Raw genomic sequence first — 9,125 nt, 5'->3', positions numbered from 1 at the left:
AAATACAGTTGTTTTAATAAGAATCAATATATATATATATATATATATATATATATATATATATATATATATATATATATATATAATTTTATTTTTATATTTGTTCATTCAGTTTTTTGTAATGGTCCTGATAAGTACAGCATATTGTAGCCTATACCTGAAAATAAAATGCTGTTGATTTTATTTGTATATTATGTGTATGATATATAATGACAGATAATTTATTTTTCGCCCACTTTGGCCTAAATATCCACCATACTTTTTTTATTTTTATATTTTCTTACCTTGAAAGGTGTTCCCTTTATAATGGGGAAATTAGTTTGGCCTAACTGTGCATTCACACCGCCGCCGTTGAGAGCATCAAAAATTGCTCTGGCCGCACTGCCACTACTGTAGAAAGATTTGTGGACCTTCTGATGCTCTGATGTTGGTCGAATGCTTATCTTGTATTTAAAGCTTGTTGATCTTGTGCAGACTGACCGCAAGGAGGGTAACGTTATAAGTTACATTAAATATTGATCATTAAATATTGTTGTGGACGAAGTATTAAGATCCTTTACCTAATAATGTATAAAGCACTGTAAAAAATACTCCAAGTAAAAGTCCTGCATTGAAAATGTTACTTATGTAAGTATAATGAGGTATAAACATTACTTAATGTAAGTGTAATCAGGAAAATTGATTTAAAGGTTTAAAAGTGAACTGGGACTATAATACTATTATTTATGATATCATTAGATTATTATTCCTAAAACTACAACACACATCAGCAAGACAGCAACTCGTCAGGAACACCAACAATCTCAGACACCTTGGTCCACACATCATTTTAATTTATTTAATTCGTAGATTAATGGGAAACCCACCACAACAATAATCAACCTCTCCTCCATTTGGATTGGTAACTAATGTGGTGGCAACCAAAGTTTACAGATCAGCGTTCTCTGGAATCCTCTCAAGCGGTGGACTTCTACATTCCGATTAATTGCCGCCAAACCACATCATAGCACCAGTAACAATACAAACTCCATAATTATGGGAAGAAGGTGGCGGGAACCAGCAGACAATCAAAATGACAGCTTTAATAATAAAATAAACACAAAACAGCGCGGCAGCCCCTCACGGACGACTGCCACGCACAAACAAAAACCAAACACAACTAAAACCCAGGCCTGGTCCTCTCTCATCCTTCACTGTCGTCGCTCCTCTTTCGTATCCTCCATGGAATTCAAGACCGGTTTGTGTCGCAGGTGTCGTTCATTTCCAATCACTCTACCGGCCTCGCTCCGCCCCGCGCCCGCCGTCACATACCCCCATCACCCCTCGCAGGCCGGAGGGTATCCACGAGACTGCGCTCTACTCCCCCCTGGGGGGGACCACTCACTCAACTATTTCATAGTTATAGAAAAAAAACGAGTTATCCTCAAAGTCCAGAGTCTTGATCATAACATAACAGACACCTTCCTATTAGAGACCTGCACAATTGCGAGAGACCCATCGCTGTGGTGTGTGACAACGCTTGATGTGTGGGTAGAGACTTGTGTGCAGGATGCGGGAGGATAATTAGGGTGTGCTCACAATAAGGCAATCTTAACCGTGTCAGAGCGCGTTTGACCCCCAAAGCCTGGTTTGTTTGACTAGCGTGATCGTTCCGTTAAGCAATCCCTGGCCCAGTTGGAAGAGATGGACAAGAGCGCAGTTCAGTTATATATTGATCAGTGAGTGTGACCGCTAACCGTGCCGGAGTGCAGATCTTCTGATACATGCGGCATGATTGCGTGAATATTTCTGAGTGGCAAAAGCGTGTTGCCGCATCCCATACGACTCAAAATAATAAACCACGAAGTAGACAAAATTATTCACTCACTGGCCAAACTGAGTAATCGATGGAGAAGGAACTTGGTTAGAATGGTGGCCAAGAAGCTGACGGTCACTCTAGTTGAGCTACATGATTATATATGGAGATGGAAAAAAATTACAGAAAGACAAACATCACTGAAACACTCCACCAATCTGGGTTTTATGACAGTGTGGCCAGACTCATTGAGGACCTTGGACTGGGCAGAGGGTTCACCTTCCAACAAGACAATGACCCTAAGCAGACATCACACAATGCAAGAGTGGCTTATGGGTGCCTCTGTGAATGTCCTTGAGTGAGCTTGGCAGAACCTGGGCTTGTACCCAATCAAATATTTCTAGAGTAACTTGAAAATGTCTGTCAGCCCCATCCAACCTGACAGAGCATGAAAAGTGAAGAGGTGAGGAGAAGAAGTCACATAATTGCCAAATGCAGATGTAAAGAACTTCTCACATCATACCCAAAACACTTGAGACATTAAAGTTGTTTCAACTTAGTACTGAGTTAAGGGTATGAATATTTATGCAATGTATAATAATTTCTAATAATATAAATTATCATATATAGATACGCTAGCTTTCTAAATTTTGGGGTAAGAACACGCATACATACAGTTTATTCATTCATTTATTTTAAAGAAATCTAATTTTACAGTACCAGTAAATACTTTTATGTTACAAAAGATTTATATTTCAAATAAAAGCTGTTCTTTTGCAATTTCTATTCATCAAGGAATCCTGAAAAAAAAAAAAAAAAATTTAAAGCAACAAAAACATTTATATATTTTTTATTTACATATTTATTATTAATGCAAAATGTTTCTTGAGTACCTATTGGATATATTAGCAGGGTTTCTAAAGGATCATGTGGCACTGAAGACTGGTGTAATGACTGAAAAGTGAGTGAAATTACATTTGGCCAAGTATGGCAATCCATACTCAGAATTTGTGCTCTGCATTCAACCCATCCAAGTGGACACACACAGTAATGAGTAGTGAACACACACTCCATTTGTATTGTGATGCTCAGGGAGAAATTGGAGGTTCAGTGCTCTAACTTTGCTCAAGGGCACCTCAGTCGTAAGTATTGAATGTGGAAGAGAGAGCTATACAGTCACTCCCCCAACCTTCATATCATGCTGATACTGAGACTCAATCCAGCAACCTTCGTTTCAAGTCAGACTCTCTAACCATTATGCCATGACTGCCCATGAAGATGATATATTAGAATATATTAGAATAGATAGATTATAATTTTGGGGGGGGGAATGTTCTGCTTTTTGCAAAGTATTTCACATCACAAAAACAGATTACATTTCACCTTATCCTTTCCTCATAACAGTTATGTCCCTATAAACATTATTCACATTTCTATAGTAAAACGAAAGTTTTTCCTCTTCCTCGCACACTTTGCTAAAACAATCATCTCTGTCTTTATCAACCCACTTCTGCAGAGACTATTAAAACAAAGATTATCTCCAGCTTTTGACGGTGCACAGTGTATTTCATAAAGGGAAAGAGTAATTTTAAAGTGATATCACTTTCCGTCTTCTCTTGGATTGAAAATGAGGAGGACATTTTGGAGCATTAAGCTATTAAAAGGGTTTTCCTTCCATCACAGCTCAGTGTAAAATTTCAGTTTTGGAGATTTAATGTATGTTTAATGTCAGGCCTGGTGTCACTCACAACCACATTTAGTCAAGTTGGTTACTTGGCTGAACCACAACAGAAACAGCTAGTTCTGCAGGGCTACTGGTACTGTGGCTTTTTGACCTGCTGTGCAAACATTCACATACTATTATCAAGTGAGTTGGGATAGATTGAACCAGACCTCAGAGCATTGCCAAAGCAAACTGACACTAGATGAGTTCATGATACCTGGAGCATAAACTAAGTCAAATAGGATGGTCAAAGACCTGTTATACCATATCATACAGACATTATTAAATGTTTAAAGCTTCTCATTTTACATTCCAGTTGGCAGAAGAGCTGCGCAGTGTAGTCACCAGCCCAGAGACAACAGAGTTGTTATAACTGCTCTCCAAACCTCATGTACAGGTGAGAAGAGAACGTACTGTACATTGAGGTCAAGATTTTGTGACTATCACAAGAAAGGCAGCAAATAAAATAATTCCTGCTTTTATGGTGGGTTGATGTCAATTTACAAAGTATATGAATAGTATTTGGTATACATTTCATTCAACTGATAATTATTACTTAAGTGTAGAGTTCAGGAGTTTCACTTGCGAGGGCTTTTACAGATTTATTTGTGATTGGTCTAATGCAGTATATTGTAAAATATTCTAATTTAAAACAGCTGTTTTATATTTTAAAATAATTTAAATGTTAATTTTGATGGCAAAAAAAAAAAAAAAAAAAAAAATATATGTATTTTTTTTTTTTTTTTTTTTTTTACATCATCTGGAAGTTTTCCGTTCATCTATGGTTTATTAGGATTGGACAATATCTGGCTGATACAACTATTTGAAAATCTGGAATCTAATGGTTGCAATAAAATCAAAATACTGAGAAAACCTTTGAATTTATCCAAATTAACTCTTAGCAATGCATATTACTAATCAAAAATTAAGTTTTGATATATTTACAGTTGTAAATTTAGAAAATATCTTAATGGACCATGATCTTTACTTAATATACCAATTATTTTTGGCATAAAAGAAAAATCGATAATTTTGAGCCATACAATGCTTTTTTGGCTATTGCTAAAAATACACCCTAGTGACTTAAGACTGGTTTTGAGGTCCAGGTTGTAATTTTTTTATCAAAATAACATCCCCTCCCTCATGCAACAACACCTTTTCTCATCTCTGATGACGTTCACTTGCTTGAATGAAGATTGAGATTACAGGAATAGCAAACATGATCCAACAAACAAATCACTTCCAGATGGACCAAATAATATTTTATTCGGATATACATCACAATAGGAAAGAAGATACGATCACGACACCTGTTTCACGTCAACTTCAATATTTTTGTGCAAAGCTTCAATGTTCAAAAGAATAGTGTTTCGTAACATAATAAATGTCCTTTCTGTAATTTCTTTCAAAAAGATATTAATAAAAAATCATACTGACTATATAAAGAAACTTTTGAATGGTTTTATAGATGATAAATAAGTCTCAATTAATGCATGACTATATTGTCATATGCTGGTCGGTCATGTCATTCTGTTACTTTTGTATGATGACAACTAAAATATTGTCAGACTGTTAAAAGCTACCGAAAGCAATATATGTGTCTATACTACAGTATTCATTTCTCTCTGTGTGTGTGGCTAACTGAACTCCTAACCAAAAATATATGTATAATGTTTTCGCTTCAGACTCTTCTCTCAGTGCATGGCATGGTGTCTCAGAAAGAGTTTGACCTTCAGTTGCCGTCTTTATCCAATTGCCCAATTACATCAAAAAAAGAGGAAGATTCAGTCAAAATTGTTTGCTTGGATAAAAACCAGGAGCCACTGGGTGGGTACCTCTGGATTACATGAAAAAAACATAAATATTCCATGTTGTTTAAAACAGGTTTCTAGCCATAGGAACTCAGCAGTTAAGTCATTATGGAAACTCATCATATCAACAATCCAGGAGATGTTTAGATTAAGGTCATGGCACTAAACTTGATTAGGAATCAATTGAAATCAACCAAATCATCTGAAACTGAATTGTTTTTATTATAATCTGCAAAACACTAATAAGGCAAGCACATTTAGGGGTAAAATATGAATTATAATAGAGTATCAAAGTGCAACCTGGATCAGTTTTGCCCTCAATTCTACCTCCAGAATCATATTTTCCATCTCTGAATGAAACCATCTGCACTTACATTTGTTTTACTTAGATGGGATGCTTTGAATACAAATAGGAAACATTGAACAGCGCTCTGCAAATAAAACGCATGACTTCAGATCGAACCCTCTCAAACAAGCTCTATCTTTTTATTGCGGTTTATCCTTCTCATTCTGACGCACAATGTGGCTGTCTTCCCATTCATAATACATAACTTGTAAAAAGCAGATTTTCCTATTATGTGTCCTTTCATTGTGAATAATGCTGAAGAAGGCATCCATTTGAATGGAACTTTATGAATTCCAGAGAGTGAACAGAAAGCGCATCATCAATTTTTTTGTTAGGATTTTGACGAAGAGTCCCATCATGCAATACGCTCACTAAACACTATTTTCCATCTGTTGTCTGTTATGATTGTGATTAGAATGGAATAGACTATGATTAACTAATCAGAGAACAGTCAAATACACACAATTTTTTAAGCAGTATACCGAATGTCACTAAATACAATACTGGTCTAAGTTTTTTTTTTTTTTTTTTTTTTTTTCACATAGAGTTGATTAAAAGTGACAGTGAAAACTTTTACATTGCTATAAAAAAAAGGAAATTAATAAAAAATAAAAATCTATTGAAAATAAATTCTGTCTTTGTGAACTTTATATTTATCATATAAACTTCTGAAAAATGTAACATGGTTTGCACAAAAATATTAAGCAGAACAATTGCTTTAAACATAAATAACAATAAGAAATATTTCTAAATCACTTAGCATTGTTGAATGATTTCTGGATCATGTGGCACTATAGACTGGAGTAACGGCTGATGGAATTTCAGCTTTGCATCACAGGAATAAATGACAATTTTTATTGTAATAATAGTTCATAATATTAGCATTTCTACTGTATTATTACTATATTTACTGTCTTTTGTATTGTTTCAGTGGTTTGGTGTAAAATACATAGTTTCTTGTTTCTCAATTTCGCTGCATAGTGATTGTTTACATGACATCTGAAACTAGTGCTCTGTCGTCAATCCAGTAGCGTACTCAGATACTGTACAAACAAAAGTCCCTGCATTTCCTGTCATCAGGGTTGGTCTATGCTCAATGGAGATGGGGTTTACCTTACAAATGATGATCAGTGATGTTACCACGGGAGTGTTCTCTCTTTGAGCAGGCCATTTTAAAGAGGCTTTTTTTTGGACCATGGGTTGAGATTTATAAACGTTGGGCCATGGCTTTTCTATTTTTTATCTAAGAAGCATGAAAAGGAATTAAAAAGTTATCCACAATCTGGAGAGATCTTTTTTTCCTACTAATAGGGGGCCTTAGCCTTGTGATTAAGGACTACGGGCCATTTGTCATATATCAGTGGCCCTTGTAGCATCGTATATCTCATTGTCTGCTTCTGTACTGGCTTGTTAATGCTTGGCCTCCTGAAACCAGATATCTAATTTCATCATAGTTTGGATTAGTTTATTTAGGAAATATGCAAGTTGTGTTGTGTTTTGGAGGGTTCATCCTAAAAAATTGTAGTGTAGCTATGGTATTGTGGCCACGGTCAGTGTACTGATTGTCTTGGGAGATGATGTGTGAACGACGCCTTGTGGTGCCATCCCAAAGAAGTTCAAAATCACTCTCACTGACCTTTTCCTGGACTGTGTCCAGCTGGTGGAATGACCTCCCAATCTCAATCCGAACTGCTGAGTCTTTACTCATTTTCAAGAAACATCTAAAAACTCATCTTTTTCGACAGCACTTAACCAACTAATACTAGCACTTTTCCTTTTCTTGTCCTTTCATTAAAAAAAAAGAAAAAACCTGGCTAGGCATTCTATACTAGACTAACTGAGACTTGTCATGGCACTTGTATACTGTTGTTGTTCTCTTGTTGACCTGACTGCTTCTATTGTTCTCATTTGTAAGTCGCTTTGGATAAAAGCGTCTGCTAAATGATTAAATGTAAATGTAAATGTGTATGAAATTAAAATAATGATTTTTCTATAAGTGATGCTGCTAATGGATATGGATTTGTAGCAAAACATGTATCTTATTCATCAAGGCCAAATTTTATGTGTTTTTAGATCCAGTCAACCCGAAAGATTAATTTCAGTGGCTGCTGATTTTTCCTTCAAACACTAAAAAGAACATTGATCAGATAATTGACATATAGTGTCAACAATCAACAATCAAAACACAGGTTTTTTGTTTTTTTTAGCTTTTGTGAAAAGGGTTTCCCTCATTATGTTTTTACACATACTCAAAAATGAGTCACATTCATTTTTTCCCCACCATGGTTTTATGTAACCTAAAGGTTAGATTATAATTGGAATCAAAATCAGTGAAGACATATGAGAAACCTTAAAGTTGACATGAAATGGAAACTCATCGTCTTATTGATCTAATTGTGAATGATTCATCCATACATATTTCATTTTCATATTTTGTTTCATTTTTACTCATAGCTCGTAATTTTTTATAAAATGTCATAACTGTCATGACTTTCCAATCATTTTGTCCGCTTAGCTTCCATTCAATCTTTTTTTCATTTTTTTTTTCAGTAATCCTTTTTTCTTGGATGTACATCACAATATGAAACAAATCATATTTTTCTACTCAAAAGTCTTGTTAACTTCAGATTTTAATAGAAACTCTGAATACTACTGACTAAAGAAATACAAATCAGACAACAGTGTTATTTAATTTAAATATGCATGGCCCAGTGCTAAACCAATGCTTATAGTTCCTGGTTAAGCGCTTGGTTAAATTCACTCCTCAATGTTCAAAAGAATTCATTCTGCTAAAATTTTCATCTCATTGCTTCATTGGGTAATTCTACAGGTCTAATTCATGAAGGTGACAAGCTCAAGGCAGTCAATGGTGTTCCAGTGGAGAACAACAACCCAGAGGAGATCATTCCCATACTAGTATGCATTGCTGATCACCAGTGTTGTGTTGGATGCTGGTTAGCATAGGATGATAGTGTGCTGGTGTCCCCAAAAGGCTAGATCAACCAGCAAACATCTCTTGGTCAACATGACTATATTGTCAACACCAGAATTTAAACTAGCAAAACAGAAATTGATGCTAGGCTTAGCTGCATGTGTGAACGTGCTTGGGTATTTAGTGTGTGTGTGCATTTGAGTGTTTTCTGGAAAATAACAATGTTCTCTCTGTCTCTGTTTTGGGTCTATATGTCATTATCACATCCTCCAGGCCAAGTTAAAAGGAGCAGTGACCTTTAAAGTAATCCCAGGCAGCAAAGAAGAGCCGGATGTCATATATAACAAGGTCCCATTATTTAAATCAAAGAGTTTTTTTCTTAATTGATTTACACTCCAGATAATTAAAACAAAACTTGGTGACATCAAAATGTGTTTGTTGATTTTTGGAGATCTTTGTAAGGGCACATTTTGAGTATAATCCCCAAGCAGAAACTGTTATTCCATGCAAAAATGCTG

Source organism: Carassius gibelio, chromosome A2 (assembly GCF_023724105.1).
Source record: "Carassius gibelio isolate Cgi1373 ecotype wild population from Czech Republic chromosome A2, carGib1.2-hapl.c, whole genome shotgun sequence".
Lineage (NCBI taxonomy): Eukaryota > Metazoa > Chordata > Actinopteri > Cypriniformes > Cyprinidae > Carassius > Carassius gibelio.
The sequence above is the reverse complement of the archived record's forward strand: the minus strand, read 5'-3'. Positions refer to the sequence as shown.